The sequence below is a fragment of the Camelus dromedarius genome, unplaced genomic scaffold (assembly GCF_036321535.1).
Source record: "Camelus dromedarius isolate mCamDro1 unplaced genomic scaffold, mCamDro1.pat HAP1_SCAFFOLD_121, whole genome shotgun sequence".
NCBI lineage: Eukaryota > Metazoa > Chordata > Mammalia > Artiodactyla > Camelidae > Camelus > Camelus dromedarius.
The window spans coordinates 1,196,787-1,216,189 of record NW_026989801.1 but is presented as its reverse complement, the minus strand read 5'-3'; the positions used below and the strand labels follow the sequence as shown (position 1 = coordinate 1,216,189).

At 37.2% G+C, this 19,403-nt stretch overlaps 1 pseudogene; it reads right to left on the bottom strand.

Annotated features, from left to right (window-relative positions):
- Positions 1 to 4,495: 4,495 nt before the first annotated feature.
- LOC135320791 (guanylate-binding protein 6-like) lies at positions 4,496 to 15,031 on the bottom strand (annotated as a pseudogene).
- Positions 15,032 to 19,403: the final 4,372 nt, after the last annotated feature.

Below are 19,403 nucleotides of genomic sequence, written 5' to 3'. Positions count from 1 at the left end.
GGAAATGTGAAAGTTCTATAATAATTAAAAATTAAAAAAATAAAATAGAGTGTAGTACATTCTTACCATGGAATGTTATTCAGCCTTAAAAAGAAGGATATTCTAACACATGTTACAGTCTAAATAAACCTGAGGACATTATGCTAACTGAAATAAGACAGTCACAAAAAGAAAAATACTATATGATGTCATTTTTATGAGGTATCCAGGGTAGTTAAATTCATAGAAAGAGAAAGTTTACTCACACTTACCAGGATCTTGGGGAGAGGGAAATGGAGACTTGTTTATTGGATACAGAGTTTCAGCTGAGCATGATGCAAAGGGTTGGAGGTAGATGGTGATGATGATTGTAACATCTATGTGAATATACTTAATTCCACTATATTGTACACTTTAAATAGTTAAAATAGTAAATACTTGGGCATATTTCATCAAAATAAAATAATTAGGTACTTTAAGTGGGAGGGAAATAGAACTTGATTGTCTGCATTTTCTATATTAATGGACAGTCAGCAGGGGCAGAGAGAGATTGGGGCCTTAGACTAAATATATCAGGGGAGGAATTAATTACTCATGTTTTATCAGGGACCGTTTCCTGGTCTAAGAGTGGGCACCATATTCAATGCAGCCTGGGACCACTGTCCACAAAACAGTGGTCAGGGAATAAGATCACATTATCTGAAGTAAAAGGAATTCCATCCAAATAACACTGTTGAGTGGCACAACCACACTTCCATGGAAAAAGAGACACAAGGAAGAATATTCCAGAGTTGTCATATCAGTCCTATTACAGTCATAGAAACAGAATCCACTTTAGTTTGTTTAAACATAATACATTTGTACAGGTGATAAAGGAATAGAGATCAAAAAACACAAAATTCTTCACCAAAGCCTTTACTTTTTTGCCTATAGGTAATGAGAGGGATATTTATTACCCTTCGAAATAATAAACAAATGTCACACTTATTCATACATCCAACCATTAATCTATTTATTCATTGTTTCAATCACCATGCACTGTAGGTTTTACCTTACTTTAAAGTTACCATATTTGGTCCTTAGGGCTCTATAATACCCAATTATATCTCCAGGCAAGATGCACTAGGTTGAAACCAAACTTAAAAAATGACTATTTGGTTGCTACTTAGATTGTTGATCACTACACATAAAATAATTATATATATACACACACATACACATACATACACATATCTATATACACACACACACATCTATACACACACACACACACACACACATATATATATACATGTATATAATTACAATATTTATTTCTGCCTAAATAACATTATGTAAGGACCATACACAGTGTAAGCTGCATGAGGACAAGATCTTTACATTTCTCTCTTTACATAATCCAGAACAACGGCAGGGAGGACATAAGAATTTAACAATGTAAATAATTAGAAACAAGCATTCCTTAATGAGGATAAGAATAGATGTGTGAATAAATTGTTATCTACTTTTTAAAGCCTTTTTATTTTTCTAAGTGACCATAGTCAGTTTTATTATTTTTTATTGAAAGAAAATAGAAACAGTATTTCAAAGAGATATCTGCACTCATGTTTATTGCAGCATTAACCACAATAGCCAAGCAATGAAAGCAACCTAAATGCCCAACACATGAGTGGATACAAAAGATGTGGCACATATATATATACACAAGGGAATATTATTCAGTCACAAGGAAGGAGGCTATCCTGCCATTTGCAGCATCAATGGACCTTGAGCACATTATACTTAGTGAGATAGGTCAGAGAAAGACAAGTACAGTGTGATATCACTTACATGTCGAATCTAAAAAAGGCAAGGCTTCTCTTTGCTCTTCAATGCAGGGTGTGTCTAGTCCAAGGGATTAGAACATCTGCTTAAGTCAAGCTCTCAGTGGGAACAGATATACAGATATTTCTGTAGAATCGTTTACTTTTGCATTAAACCCCATGATACATTGTTCACATATTCATTACTATATGGTTTCTTCTTTAAAAGGCAAAGCCATTCATTCTTCCTTCTGAACACTTGAAGCCACAGCTAGATGGAGTCATTTAAAGTCTCCAGTGGAGATGAGTTAACATCTTTGCAGAGATACAGAGACTGTGGTGCATAAGGTCACGGGGGGGGGGGCTGTAACAAAAGTGTTTCTTCTGCTCCTCTGGCCCTTAAGTCAACTTAGAGACATTAATCTAATATCTAAAATCCAAACAATCTATTATCTCAGAGGTTTGGAGTGATCATGGAATTCTGGCAATTGTAAACAATCACACATGTGTCAGCTTTTTGTTTTTACAGAAGTTTCTTACTAAGTACCCTCTGTGCCTAAACATACACTATGAAGATGTACAGAAAAATATATATATAATGGTGTCTCTCTTCCAATGAACTTTACTTTTATTTGAAAACAAATACTAGACCAAGTTAGTTGCATTTGGGCCAAGAGTGTGTTATACCATGTACCTCTAACAGGGAGACTGTGATATCTTTTCAGGATATGAGCATCACTCCTAGCTTGGATCCTGATTCTGAGAGTCCTTGAAGTGTTTGGGCATTCTCATTTCCCAGCATATGGATCCAAGTATATTTCCAGAGGTCCCCTACGAGAGGCACTGTGAAAATCATTATCATTTATCCTCATCCCAGAGTTGCAAGGTCCTCTCTCTTGGGATCCTGCCCTCCCCTCCAGGTGATACTTCCATCATCTGAAATTGGTTTAGACGAAGGCTAGGGATTATAACCTTTTATCAATGTTACCTCTCAGCTTCCTATAAATATCCTTGATTCTAATTGTTTCCTCCCCATTCTTTTTTTCTCTACAGACACCTTGTTTTATTTGCCATCTTCAGAATTTTCTCTGGTCAGGTCTGCTAGCTGCCACTCCAACCAAATTATAGACTGAATGTTTGAATGTGTTCCCCAAAATCCATTTGAGGAAACTCCAACTACCAATGTACCAATGTGCTTGGAAGTGGGGTTTGGGAGGGATTAGATAATGAGTGTGGGGCCTTCATGAATCTAATTAGTGCCTGTATAACAAAAAATCATGAGATTCTCTCCCTCTCTCTCTCTCTCTCTCTCCCTCTTTCTCTGTCTCTCTCTCTTCAACATGCTAGGACACAGTAAGAACCTTGTCATCTGTAAAGCTGTAAGAGGAACCTTACCAAGAAAATAACAATGCTGGCACAGTTCTTTTGGACTTTCAGCCTCCAGAACTGGGAGAAATAAATGTTTGTTTTGTAAGCCACACAGTCTATGGTAATTTGTTATAGCAGCCTGAGCTAAAACAAACCACAATGCTCATTACTCTCATTGTATGTACTTGAATTCTGATGTTTAAATGCCAACACCTGGCCTATGTGTGTCTGGGTTTTTCATTCCCCATTACTATCAAGGCATCCATTTCTGCAGTGGTAGATCACAACTTCTGTACTTGACTACAGCAGAGATGCCACCACTGAACTTAAGGATGATGGGAATTCCTCTCACCAGTAAATATTCTTAATGTTTAATAATTTGTTTCTAAACACTGTAAAAGTGTAATTGAAACCTATGAAGAAAAGGTTACTCTTGCTGAGATTTCAAGGGGTAACAGGAAATTTCATACCTTATTTTTGAAGCAAATATAAGGGATTAAAAACCAAGGCCAAAGCAAAAACAAGATTAGGATGCAAACGTTATTTTCTAGTATTCTGATCTTAGTCTTAGACCCCTTATTGAGCAGGCTAATGTCATTTCTAGAAGCAATGAGCAATTCCATTTATTCACATTCCATTTACTATTTTAATTATTAGTATTATACTTTGTTTTCTTTGTTATTCGAGAAATGATAACACAAGTTATCTTTGCAAATTTGAAAAGATAGAGTATATAATGAAAAGCATGTGTCCTTTTCATCCCTGATGCCAAGCTGTCCTCTTCAGGAAGAACCAGTGATACCAATTTCTAATGAATCTTCCGGAAATGTGCTATATATACATGTGTATGCGTGCCCATAATAATTGCATTTTTTTTACGGTGAACACATTATACAAACTGTTTTGTGCCTCATTTTTTCACTCTACAATCTATCTTCCAGATTGTTCTATATTTATACAAATAGAGCTCCACTATCTATTTACTAGCAATCTAGTATTCTAGTATGTGTGCATGCAAAATATATATTACCAAATTACATAAATGAGCATTAAGTGGTTTCCAATCTTTTGCCATTAAAAGTGAAGCCTCAGTGAAACTCTTGTATGTATGTACATACACATATATATGATTTTGCACACATATATATTTCCTAAAAGTGAACACACTAAATCAAAGTGTCCATGCACTTATTCTATCTAATGTGGGCCAGGCATCAGTATTCTCTAGAAATCACTTTTTATACTTAAAGCATTGCTGAATGAAAGTGAAAAGCATGCACATCAGAAATAGGCCAGAGAATATACATGTATAATATATTTTATATATATTTTCTTTACAAGGAAAGCTACATCTTTTTAAATAGTGAGCCCAATACTTTCATAACATTACCAAGAATGTTAGCTGGGGCAGGCAATAATGAAGTGATTATTTTGCCAAGTTGACCAAGGCTTGTGCAAGCAAGGAACGATCATCATTTTTAGTGTCAACAATTCTCTTTCTCAAATGATTTATCTCTGTTTTCATCTTCTCACATTTCTTTCTAAATCCTTAAGTACACAGATCTTCTTGGACCTAAAAAAAAAAAAGTGAGGAAGGAAGTAAAACTTTTTAAATCCCCCATTTTTTTCAAGGATTACATTTTGTCAAACTTTAAAACTTTGTCAGACTATCTTTGTTTTATTCCTAAAATTGTTCTCTCTTAATCATGAAAGGAGACTCTTGTAACAAGGAATATTTCCTGGTTTGGACCTAAATATTAAGAGAAAGTGTAGTTTACAGCCTTAATAATATTCATATACCTTAGGGTTTTGCCAGGAGGCTAAGCCTGGCATGAGGACAAATGTAATATTTTCCAGTCAAAAAATGCAAATGAGAGGTAGCCTTGGTCTGACAGCACTAATTCTCAGTTCCACTCAGGATGGTACTGTCACCCATATTATAGAAATCTGTTATAAACACATGGTCCACAAATTATAGAAATCTCTTATAAATCATGTTCAGATGAACAATGAGAGAAATCCCTCCAAGCCACATGATAGCTTGGGGATATATACAAACCTGGAGGCAATGCAGCAAGAGTAAAAGCTGCCACTTCCCTGTATTTTTAATTCTGGACATTTCTGGTAGTTTTATGTCAGCAGAGACCTACCTCAGGGCCTTGGGCTGAGCAGGGCTCCTGGTAATATGTAGTGAACTTGGTAAACAATACTATTTGTTGTTCATATTAAACACACATATTTGGAATATCTGTTCAATCAAGCCCTGTGAGATCATTTTAAATTTCTCTAAGTGGCTATTCAACCTTATTTATATTCTCTGAGGGCTTGGAGTAGGGGGGGCATTCTCATCCTGAACACTCCAAAGTCTACTTACAGAGACGAATTTAAAGGTTTTGGAAGGATTCAAAGGCTTCAGGGTTTTAATAAATCACAAGCAGTAGATGCACTTCTGATCTCTGCATGATCTTGCTGTAACCTTCACCCATCCCTTCCTGAGGTACCAGGGCAAAGCTATGAAGCTCTACTACTGCCACAGCCTGATTCACCTTCAGCTGATGCTCCAATATCTTGTTTGGCTCTCTCAGCAGGTTTTCTCTTTCCCTCACCAGCTTCTCCATCATCTGGACTATGTGTTTCTGAAGACTTCTCTTCTGAGCCTCCACCTGCTGCTGCTGCTCCTGCAGTTTCTGTTTCAGCAGCTCCTGTTCCTTATCAGCTCTCTCATTCCTGGTCCACTCCTCTGCCCCAGGGAGGCATTAGAGAGGGAAAAAATAGGCAACGATTGACTTCCACCCTCTTGAGCTCAGAGGCCAAACCAAATTGAAGAGAGGGGTAGGAAATCTCCGAAGTCTTCCCCCCCACCCCGTGTCCATACCATCAAGACCACACTTCAGAATGTGAGAGAAAAGGCTCTGTCTGTCTGGCATCCAATCACAGTTCCCTTTGCTGTTTCCAGACGCAGCAGGTTTGTTCCACAGAAAGGAAGGAAGCTCCTGTATTGGGAAGGTTTTGCTCTCACACCTGTCAGAGGGCACTGCAAGAACCTACCCATCCCACTGTGAGACCAGCCCTACCCTCTACCTGCTATGGGCTTCTCCCCATCAGTGAGGGCTTTATCTGCCTGCAGGATTTCTCTATTGCCACCTGGGACTGCAGAAATCTCTGGAGGAACTCATTTCCCTGAGGAACCAAGGAGGAGCACAGAAATTAGATTTCGAATAAGTAAATTAGTGCTGCAAAGACAACTAATTCCATGTAACTTTTGCTTCATGTTTAAAGTTCCATAGTGGTTCCTTACAATGAGTCCAAGCTCCTTAGACTGACCGGTCTCCCTCCAGTCACTTGCCCAGTGCTACTTCCTTCTCCCCACTCTAGATTCCAGCCAGTCAGAACCATGTTCAGTTCTACAAATCCAAATCTCTGGTGCTTGTACATATCTGTTTTCCCAGTGTGAAATAGTGCCTCTAAATTGTGCTGCTGTTCTCCTCTGCCACTAGCTGGTTATAACTTTAGACAACTTATTTTAACCTGCCTATGCTTCTCAGTTCAGATCTTTAAAATGTTGATAATGTAGATGCTTCTTAATGTTATTTGAAAGATTAAACTAAAGAGTCTAGGGAACGAGTTTAACATTTTGGCTATAGGAAACAACTGTTCAATATATATTAGTTGCATTAGTATTGTTGATTTTTAATTATGATGATGATGATGATGATGATGATGATGATGATGTTTGTTTCTAACACCTAAGTAGCTCTTTCCTGAGTGTTATAACTTGTCTATGTAGTTGACTTCCTGTCTCAATTGTGATCATCCTTGTGTACAAAGACTGACTTGTAAATTGTCAGTGGTCAACACGTCAAATATGTTGTTGAGTAAAAAAAAATGAATAATTTATGTTCTGTCTCTGGATTTAAGAAACCTGTACTCACGGTTGGGAGTTGACATTTGTACTCTCTTCAGGAATAAATAGCATGCAGTGAACCTTAAGAGCCAAAGCTGTTTGAATGGCCCCATACTCTCTCTTTATGCATGCATGGAGCTGTTCTCTCAGATTTTCAGTATAGCCCTTTGACTATTCTGTAGGTTCCCCATGTTTCCCTTATTCCTCACCTTCACTCCTTTCATGGGCACTTGGTGATATTCCTTTTCAATAATTTCCTTTGCTTTCCTGTAGAGTTCATTACCTCCAGGAACAGAGAAAGTTCCTGCTGGGATACTTTTTATTAGTGTCTTTGAAAGCTGATCAAGTTTAGTCTGGCAATATTTGATTGATGTCTCTTCATTCTGCATCAAGAAATCATCTTTCTTATTCTTTATGATTTCCTAGAGGGAAGAAAGATAGAGGGCTGTCACCAGAATTAAGGAACAGAGGAAGTAAATTTCCAAAGGATCTGGTAGAAGAATTGGTCTAACAGTGTTCCTCATGAGAAAAGTATTCTGTTGGAGGACATGTAATAAAACAGCAGTCACAAGATTTGATTTATTCACAGCTCTGAAAACTCTGGAAGACCATGGGGAAGTTCCCTAACCTCCTTTGGGTATTTCATCTGAGCTGTTGGAGTTGCATTACCTAATCTCTCTGGTTCCTTGAAGCTGCCACATTCAGTGATTCTCTCTGTATTCAATGATAGATACAACAAGGAGCAACCTAAGCTGAAAGTGGCCTGAGATGTGGATCTGAAAAGAGAAATTTTGGTTCCCAGCCATAGGAGTGTGTTCACAGAAAAAGAAGCCAGCTAAAGAATGTCTTGGGTGTTCTGGACAGGCTTGGAATCCACAGAAGTATTTATTTCAAGAGGATATCTATACTGATTTTTCATTGAAGGTCAAAGGGAGTTCCAGATAAACTGCCTGAGTTCTGGCAGTCAAAAAAGAAGGAAATGTAGTCCTTTGAAACTCTGTCCCTCATGAGAACATGGACTACTTTATCCTTGAGTGAGAGATGAGCCATGGGACTGGTAACAACACTTCTAGGCTTCATTCTTCAAGGGGAGGCGACAAAAGGTAAATACTAAGACAGATTACCACAAGGTTACTCTGGAACTCCTGCTTGTCTTCCTTGAAGGAGTGCTCCATGAAGACTGCAGGGGCTTCCCTCTCACAGGCAGCGTGTGCCTCCAGCAGCTCCTGCAGCATGTCTGTGGGGAAGCTCACTCGCTGGGCTATCTGCTCGCTGTAGTGGTTGTCTGCCTTCTGAATGGCAGCTGAGTTCTCCAGCTGGGCCAGAGTTGTCACTGCGTTATCCAAGCGAGGTACTGCTCCGCTATTGATAGTATCCACATAGGTCACAACCAGAGTCCTCAGCCCTGAAGAAGCCAGGAAATTTAGGGGCTAAATATCAAGTTATCAGTCAATGGCTCCAGGATTCTGAGACTATGCTTCTAGGGTCATATACACATGCACACACACAAACACACACATGCACCCCTACCTCCCACTACTATTATCACCTTCATTTTCCTACTGACTCTTCATTTTTATGGTTTTCCAGGCCACAGGACTAAAAAAGTTAATATCTACTTCTATCTAACATACTAGGGGCTACCTGGAAAATACAGTTCCCCATTTTAAAAATTGAAAGCAATATAGATTACATAGATAGACAGATGAGGCAAAGTGTACCATGTTTAATTTATTCCTAATTCTGAGGCTTTGAATGGATTTTCAGTGATTTATGGGCTAATATTTATTTTTGGACCACTCTAAATTCTCAAAATATCTTTTGAATTCTCCTTGTGAGAAACACTTATTGTATAGGACTTTCTTTGAAAACATGCAGTATTCTGTTTTTACACCAAAAGAGTGATTATATTCTAAGTGGAGAATGTTTTCAGATAAGTGGGAGCCACCGATATCATTGACAAAAATTGAAATTTGAGGAAGGAATTTGTAAATCCCCCAAAGTGAGATAATTATAAAGTATACAGATTTATTCATGGAGAATAAATGTCTTTAAAATCAGAATTCTTTATAGAATCAAACAAAAATTCTAGAAAGCACATTATATAAAATATTCAACATATACCAGTCCCCATGGAAATGGGAAAAAGAGACTCACATTTCCCAGTGACCATGATTCCTTCTGTGAGGTTCTTGGTCCTTGCATCAATGAAGGTGTAAGAACAGAAATTTTTTGTTTGCTCCTGGAACTTAGGATCCAATTGGTCTTCAGATAATATCTCAATATTGGCTAGAATTTCTTTTTCCTATGTTGGCCAGTCAAAGACAAAACACTTCCATCTTGGAAATAAATGCCTGATGCAGTCTCTGGGTAGATTGGATGTTTGGGCTTTGGGATTCTTCCCTGAGGGACAGAAAAACAGGGATTAGAGTGTGTAGAGTCTTGAGGCGAGGGGATTACAGGTGTTCATGGCAGGGATTTGTGTGTCTTTGCCATTTCTACTCATAGAACTCTTTTAACATAGACATTCAATACTTCTTTGCACATCAGACTTATACCAATGATATAACTGCAGAGAAATTTAGGGAGACATCTGATCCAGTAAAGGAAACCTATGGCTGGTCTCTCCAGACATGCACATAGTAGAGTGGTTGTCTATGATGTGTTTGCTTAACTAGCAGCTAAAAGAATGAAAGGTCACATGAAACTTTCTGCTCAACTCAACCTTATGTAGGAATTGAGCTGTGGAACCAAAAAGGAGAGCTACAAACAAGGGATCATGGACAGTAATTGGAATATTAGGAATGACATCATCATTATTTAAGAAAAACTGTTTTGATGCTAAAAATAATTGATGCAGTTTTATCTATTTTTTAGTAAAACCTCTGAAGTATAAATGTACCTGAAATGAAATTTTAAGGTATCACCAATAATCTATAAACTCTTTGAGGTAAATGATTATATCTGGTCCTCTCCTGCCAGCCAATTTCTTAATAGCTGTTTTGAGAAATCATAAATAGAAACGTGAAAAGAAGAATGAAAAAATTGGGATTGATATTTCTCTCAAGGTTTCAATAGACACACATCCTTGGAAATGTAACCCATGAAAATAATTTATTACCTTGTAATTAATTCATGGGTAAACATGTGGGAATTAGGAGAAAGCTATGATGTGGAAGGTAAAATGTATGTTCTAATAATTGTCAGTATTAATGAAAAGGCATAGATTGTAAAGACAGTCACTTCCTCAGGTTTATTTAGAACATACAATCATTTTGTAGATGATATAATTATACAGGATTAGAAAGTTTTATATCCCTCTTTGAAAAGAATAATATGTGAAATCTACATTTTTTTCTTTAGATAAGCTTTTCACTGCAGTTTCATGTCTAACAATTAGCTGATAAGTTGTTTTCTTCAACAGAGACAAATTGAAGGAATAGGAAACACAGCATCCAGTCTTTAGAATGTTTCAGCACCCATTTAATTCTGGATGCTAAATTTAAAGATGTATAAAAAACAAATTGGTTTTGAGTAATTTCACTTTACTCTTCTTGAGTAAACTTCAACTGTAGCCCCTAGATCTTTGCAACCCACTTTCCAGCCACCATTTCCACAGACTTTGATTTAGTCTCAAATACAAATGCAATCACAGAGATGAGGGATATTGTTTAGTAGATCCCACACTCTATTGGACCGTACACTGCCCAGGCCATACTCTGATACCTGGAATCAGCTTCAGGGCATTCTCCAAGTACTCATCTTCTGTGATAGGCTGACCACATAACTGCAGCTCCAGGGTGAAATCCCATACAGTCCAGATAAATTCTGGAAAGAAATTCACAAATTCTGTGGAATCTTCTACTCTATCAGGTGTTTGAGAGGACTTTGCCCTGATGTTTTGCAAGCTCTGTCACATAACTAAGATTTGGTTAGGGAAAAGAAACTCACTACCAACAATTCCCACATTTCTCTAGTATAAAAATATTATAAACACACTCTTTTGCCATGGGTCCCCTCTGCTCCACCCAAGAAAACTAAATGACAGGAAAGGAGAGACTTACTCTATCCTCATCCAATGAATTCAGTGAAACATGGTGGTTCAGGACCTGGAAGGATACTGCAGATGCTCCAGGGCCTGGTGATTGATGGTGCTCATGCTGTTCTAGACAAAGCTACTGCAGAGTACCACGGCCAGGGCAAAGATCCATGAATCCTTCTTAGACTCATCCTAGAAAGCACATTAGAACAAGAGAGTTAGAAGTTTATCCCTACATTAGAAATTCATCTGTACACTTCTTCAATCATGGTTTCATTTATTATTTCAGCTAACATACTCACCATGCAAAGAAATTGAAGACAGATGTAAATGCAGATATCAACTTTGACAATTACAGAGACATTTCTTGTGTTTGCAAATTTTTCATATATAAAAGGATTCTAATGTTCACAGTACTTTCTTTTTCCTCAGTTGGATAAAGTAAAATAACATATACAGAAAAACTAATACAGTACCTGTTGTGTAATTAGGAATTCAGTGATGAGTGTGGGCACTTATTCATTCTACATATATTTATTAATCAGAGTCCATATAAAATACACCATAGTTGGCATAACTGTGTATTTAAATTATATCCAATCAATAAATAATTGCAGGAAGCTACTAAATATCCCCCACTGTTCTTAGATTTTAAAAAAGCAATGCTAAAAATGAAAATTATTTCTTTCAACATGACTATTTCAAAGCAGTGGACAAACATCCATAACAGTATTGCAACAAAGATAGAAGTATCTGTAAAAGGCTTACTCTCAGTAATGTATATAAGCAGTGAAACCTATAGCTATAACACTAAACTAAAATTTAGAAGTCTATCAAGAAAGAACAGAGCTATGAAATTTGGAGAAAGAATTTATAATCTGAAAGCTTCCTCAAAGTCTTGAGCTGAATATTAAATAACTGGTAAATGTGGAACTGAAGAAATGAAGGTGATCCCATAGACAGGAAAACCCAGAGAAACAAAATTAAAGATGGGAGAAGACAGGGGTCTTGTAGTTAGAGTCATTTCAGGGCAGAGGGCAAGTGGAGAAGATAAGGTGAGCTTTCATGCAGCCTAATCAAGGGCCTTAAAGCCCAGGCTAATTTGTATAACTCATAGCATTGTCTAAATAATGGCATAAACTGGAAATTTTTTTTTATTATAAATGGCATGTAAAGTTGCTCCAAGTGCAAATGCAAAAACTGTGGTTTATGTTGAGAATATTCTAAATGGGAGTTTGGGGGGATAAGAGTCTATTCATTACTTTCTTTCCCCAAAACCCACTTTTTAAAAATAATCAATTAGGATAAGAAACAGTAGCAGTTATGACAAACAATTATTTCAACAAGAAGATTATATCATTATTTGATATATGGCTTTAAAAATAAGCACACACTTTCTAACTCCCATTTAGGAAAAAAAAAGAGAGCTATAAAAATGTAGGTATTATTTCCAAATAAATCTCAAAAGGGGGAAAGGAGGGATAGTTCATTTCACCCATTAGCAGAAAGCTAAAACACCAAAAATCCATTTTAAAATGTTTCTTGTAGGACAAAAACTTACTTTTATAGAACTTGCACATTCAGAGGTGTCTCACAGATTTCCAGAACACTCTGTGAGTAGTTGATGAACTACATCATGGAAAATGTAAACCCGTCCCTTAAATCCAACCCTCAAATACATTCTTCACCTTGTAGCTAAGAAGGTGAATCAGAAATTTTTCCTCACTCACAGATTGATACTTCTCCTCTTTCTTAGTTATGCTTAACTGTAAGCTCTCAAAACCAGTCAGGTGCTGCCTGGATTGCCTTTCAAAACTGAAGGACTTATTCCCCCAGCTGTTGGGAGTGCTGGTGGAAGACAGTCTTCAGGTGTCAGCCCTCTTAATTAGAAAGGCTTCTGGAGCAGCTCTTCAAAAATGTATCAGCACCCCTGTCCCAAACTCAGGATAACTCAAAAAAGCCATTCCAGCCATGGAGCTCCCATGAAATTCCCAGAAATTGGGGATTGCAATGCAATGTAATTTCTACTTCCATCCAGCCTGCTTCTTTCCCAATTACATGGTACTAAATCTGACTGCAGATAATGTGGTCTTATCAATTGAACTAAAGACCCTTCTAGGGCAGGACCTTTACTTTGGTCACTGATATCTACAATTCTAAATCCAAAGGCCTGTAACTCAGCTGTTCAATAATGACTTACTAAATGTAATCAAGTCATCCACACAGTGCCAAGAAATAAAATTTATCTAAGACACCATGATATCTTAACTAGAAGTGAGATTCAAACAAATTATAGTTTGCCTTATTTACTATAATTGATTTCTAGATTTTACAGATTAAAGCAGTAAAATTTCTAGGACCATGGAAAGATAAGGGGAAAATCCAGGAAAAAAGTATTTAACTGTGAATTTCTGCTTTACCATTCACTTATCCCCCAGGCACTAAGTGTCCAGAAGGACCACCAGAGAACGATTTGGCTTGCGTGGGTGAGGCACACACCACATCCAGATGCCCTTGGTTTCAGATTGCACTGTAGAGCCTAGAGGAAAGCCTGTGAGGAGAGGGGAGAAAGCAGCATTCAGTTAGAGCAGATAATCTAAACAACCAAGGGGCTACAGAGTCAGATCTATTGGAATGTCAGTATCCCAGCATACGAGTTGGTGCTTTCTCCATTTCTTCAAGAATGTCCTACTTTGTGTGTCATCTGTTTCAAGGAGGAAGGAATATTAATTGTGATAAAGATACCAAGCAAGGGCTCAACATAGAGGCAAAGGGGAATCCATGAATCAGACAAAATGGAAGTCATTGATAACCATAAAAAGAGTATCTTGAAAGAACGGTGAGGTTCAAAGCCAGAGAGAAATGGACTGAAGACAGAAATGGGAAGAGAAAAAGGTGGAAAAAAAATCAAGATTATATTTTTTGTCAGAGAAATTTTTCAAAAGTGGGGAGAGGTGTTAGCCACAGTAGTATATGACATACAGGAAATATTTTTAAGATTATAGACATTTGAACACATTTATATGTAGATGAGAATAGTCCATAAAAACGCAAAATGTGTTTCAAGAGCGAGTAGACACAATTGCAAGAGTCCAGTGTTTAAGCATGTAAAATAAGGTAGGATTGTGAGAATTGGTAGGAGAAATTTTGCTTTACAGGAATAAAACATACAATATGATAATGAATTACAGTAAGACAGTGGTTTAGCAGTGAGAAATAGGAGTGGAAAGTTGATTTGTTAAGAGAAGTTTGGTTCTCCCTACACATGATCAGGACAAAAATTAAGAAGCTGAGGTATTAGCTAGAATGAAGCAATTAGTCCTTGACCCAGTACAACACTCACCATGATTCTGACCTGCAAGATGGCTCATCAAGTAGGATTTGCCTGTATGATTGGTCCTACGATGGCCACCACCAGCACTGGCAAAGAAATCTCACCAAGAATCTGCAGAGATTTTTGGTTCACTGAAAAAACCTTGACACTTTCCAGCAGACAAATGGGGTCCATCATTTTGGGTCTGGATGCCATGGCAACCTGCCAACCTAGAAGAGCTTCTTAGTGGAAATCAGATTATAAAGTCATTCTCTAACTCAGACTTATACAAAGCATCTATCAACATAGGATAAGGTAAGTAAGAGTTCTGTGCTTTCCATTAGACAAAATGTAACCTAGAATTAGCATACTGTAGAGGTTTTCCCCCATCATTCCCTCAAGTCTCTCATGGTATTGGTAGTGAAATAATATAATATCACTCTCCAAACTGTTATTTCAAAATAATAATATACTTAAAGTTATTGTTATGATGCACTGAAGGCCTACAATATACCAAGCCCTTTGATAATAACTTACATATCCAGCTAAACTGATATTCACAAGAGACTGAAAGTTAGAAATTAATATAACTACTTTGGAAATGAGGTAAGTGGTTCTCACAAAGGCTGAGTGAATGTCATTGAGAAACAATTGAAAATCTACATACTTGAGCAAAATGACAGACTAGCAAACTCTAAGCTCTTGTTTCCCCACGGAGATATAAACAACAACCAAAATACTGGCTAGAATAACCTTACAGTAGTTCCATAAAACACTCAAAGGTCCAAAGCAACCAACCAAATACCAAATCAAGAAACAGCCTCATTCAAAATGGTAGGAAATTCTGTGGTTTTTCTGTTGACCTCGGTCCCCATTGTGGTAAGGTCTTTAAGGAAGTGGCAAATCATTTCCCAATTCCCTCCCCTGATTCAGAGAGAGGGAATTTTATAATGTTCTAACCTGTCAGGGCTGCCTCTTCAGGTCTCTGTTTCACCTCACATGAAACTCAGGGAAGGGTGGCAGAGCGGTAGGTGGTGGTAAAACTTGGATATCAGTTGGAAAGAAGCAGCAGGTATTTCTCAAGGAAAAATGTGGAGAGACAGCTCCACAGATGCCTAGAGCAATAGGTTACCAGTGAATATATAAAATAGACTATCTAAGGCATCAGTTGAATTTCCAATTCCCTTTTTCAAAATAAACAGAGCAGAGCAGACTGCATTTACAATGTTCTGACATCTCATGGGCTGCCTGAAGGACTGTTATCTTTTCCCTTATTTGGATCTTAGGCAGGGAGAAGCAGTGGGCATTGCTTGGGAAAGCTGCAGGGAGAATGACCTGCAGACACCTATGACAAGATATTATGGGTGTGTGATATTGAGATGTATAATAAGAAATACAAATTTGATCATTGTCCTTATTCCTGGTATATAGCTCTTAAAACCCTATGTGATGAGAGAGATGAAATTATTTTTCTTGAAACTTTTGGTCTTTTGTCCTCAATTCCTAAAATAGCTCCAGACTGATGAAGATGAAAGGAGAGTCTTTTGTTATTTATAACAAGCACCTTTCAACAACAACTGAGTTTATGTTAATGAGGTGATTTTTTAAAGCCCCTAGATCACTACAATGGAGTTGGTTCCTAGAGGAATCAATGTTATTAGAAAGTTGCAACATTTAGCCTGATGCTCCAACCACTGGTGAGCAGAGAAGAGTTGAAAGTTGAGTTAATCACCAATGACCAATAGTTTACTCAACCATGTCTACCTAAGAAGTCCTCCATTAAAAAAATAAATAAAACCTAACTGAAATGGTTCAGAGAGTTTCTGGCTTGATGAATATGTGGATGTTGTTAGAAGGTGGCACATCCAAAGGGGTCATGGACGCTCCACATGCTTTCTTGATATCTTTCCCTTTGCATCTCCTATTTTGCTGTTTATAGGCTGTATCCTTTTTTAAAATAAACCAGTAATCTAGTAAGCAAATTATCCTTCCTGAGTTCTTAAGCCATCCTAGCAAATCATTGAACCTGGGGAAGAGATGTGAAACCCCAATGTACAGCCAGTTAGTCAGAAGCACAGGTGACAACCTGGATTTGTAATTGCATCTGAACTGAGAAGTCTTGTGGGACTGAGCCCTTAATCTGTAGGGTATAAAGAAACTCTTGGAAGTTAGTGTCAGAATTGCTTATTGTGAAAAAATGCTCACATATGTGGTGACCAGAAATAAGTATAGAGAATAGAAAGTTGAGAAGAGAAACTGAATTTTTCTTTTTCTTTTCAGGGTGGAGACACACAATAGACAATCAAAAGTTCAAAGGAGACATCCTTTGGGAAATTAATATACTTAAAAGGAGCACATATATGGAAAAACTGAAAAAGCAAAACACAGGCCCAGGGAAGATGCATGCTCAAAAAAGCCTAAAAAGACTTTACAACTTCTCTTAAGCTTAATCCCATGTTTCAAAATCAAGAGCCAGCTTAGGAAAAGACTCCCTTGTCAAAAGGCCAGTATGCAAAGAATGGGAAAGGTGACTGCTTTCATAAATGCTCAATTTTCAGGGGGTGGGAGGGTAATAACTCAGTAGTAGAGCATGTACTTAACATGTCCAAGATCCTGGGTTAAATACTGAGTACCTTCATTTAAAATAAATAAATAGATAAATAAATATCCAATTTTTCAACAACAACAACAAAAATCACAAGGCATACAAAATAAATGAAAATATGGCCCTTCCAAAGGAAGAATATAAAGTGGTAAAAAAAAAAAAAACAAAACCCTGAGGAAACATGTGCATTAGATGTTTTAGGCAAAGACTTTAAAATAACTTTTTAAAAATATGCTTAAAAAGCTAAAGGAAAACTCAGAAAAATAACTAAATAAAATCAGCAAAACAATATATGAACAAAATTAGAAAATGAACAAGGAGATAAAAATAATTAAAAAAGGAACCAAACTGAAATTCTGAGGCTGGAAAATACAATGAATGAATTTACACATTTTCTACAGGGAATTAGCCTTGGTGGTAAAGCTCAGGGGAAGAGCATTTGAATACATATAAAGGGGATTAGACTTGCACAGGCAAAAAGACTCAGCAAACTTGAAGACAGGACATTTGAAATTATCAAGTCTCAGGAGCAGAAGGAAGAAATAATTTTTTTAAAGTGAATACAGCCTAACAAACTTATGGAATACTGTCACATAGACAGGTATATACATTATGAAAGTCCCTAAAGCAGAAGGGAGAGGCAGGGCAGAGAGATTATTTGAGGAAATAATGGCTAAAAAATTCCCAATGCAATGAAATATATAAATCTACAAATGCAAGATATTCAACAAACTCCAGTAGGATAAATAATCAGAGACCAATGCTGAGGCATATTATAATCAAACTGTCAAAAGACAAAGAGAGAATCTTGAAAGCGACAAAAAGCAGTAACTCATCACATCCAATAAGATTGTCAGTCAATTTATCAACAAAATATTTGTAGGCCAGAAGGCAGTGGAATGATATGTTTAAATTGCTAAAAACTGAGTGATGGGGTAGGGGGGAACCTACCAATCAAGAATACTGTTTCCAGAGGAGGGGGGTCAAGATGAGGGATACTAACTTCTCACAGAAAAGTGACTGAAAACTGGCAGAACTCCTATACAAACAAGATTTCAAGAGATATTTCCACATAATTAGGGAGGAGTAAAAACTTCAGGTTGGGACCTGTGCACCTAGGGAAGGACTAAGAGGAAAAGGAAGACTGTGCAAATAGGCCCTAACCCTGAGGAGTGAGTAGGTCAATCCACAGACTTGGCATCCCAGTCCTGGGGTCCTGCACAGAGGAGACAAATCCCCTTGGCTACTTGGAGAAAGACTGAAACAGATAGAAAGGCTGGAGAAGCCTAGACTAGAAGGAGTGAATGGGTGCTGGTTTGCCACCAGACAGGTTGGAGACAGGTCAGCCTGAGCAACTACCACCTTACTGTACACCCCAGGAAGATTTTCTATTCAAATAACAACAAAAAGAGTACTGTTGTGGTTATATCTATATGAGATAAAAAAGTTATTTCAAGCACTGTTAAAAGAGACAAAGAAGGACATTATGTTAAAAGAGTCAAATTTATCTAGAAGATAAACAATTTTAATATGTATACCTGAACCTCAGAGTTCCAAAATATGTGAAATAAACATTGACAATATTGAGCAACAGATCACTTAACAATAATACAATAGTTTAATACCTTACTTGCAATAATAGGTAGGAAAAACAGAGTACTTGAATAACACTATAAATTAATTGAACCTAACAGACATATACAGAACACTCTCATCCAACAACAAGAGAAAACACGTTTTCCCAGATGGGCATGGAATATTTCCAAGGATAGACCATATTTTAGGCCACAAAACAAGTCAACAAATTTTAAAAGGTTAAACTCATACAAAGTATCTTTTCTGAACCCAATGAAATGAAACTGGAAATTAATAGATGGAATAAAACTGCAAAGTCTACAAATATGTGAAAACTAAACAAAATACATTTAAGAATAAAAATAAATTACCTGAACATAATGAAGTCTATGTATGGAAAAACGCACAGGTAACATCATCCTCATAGGTAAACTACTGAAGACTTTTCCCACCCTCCTGCCTCCCCTTTTTGAGAAGGAGACTGCACACTTTAGGTCAATGTTCCCACACAATTGCTCCTTCTCCCGCTTGCCACTCTTCTTCTGTTTCAGGAGGATGTCCTGAATCTTGAGAGATTTAGGCCAAGGTACTTAGCTGAGAAGGGTCAGGATTTTTGCAACTTAATCCCATAAATGAAAATAAGAATGAAAATGCAAATATTGTTTTATATTATATTGAGAGACATATACATATATTTAGAGAGAGGAAGCAAATCTAGGAAAATGCCACCAGTGGGTAAATCTAGGTGAAAAGGATATGAGATTCCCTTGTAATTGTTTTCCAAGGCAAATTTGATTTTAAAAATTAAGTACTAAAAA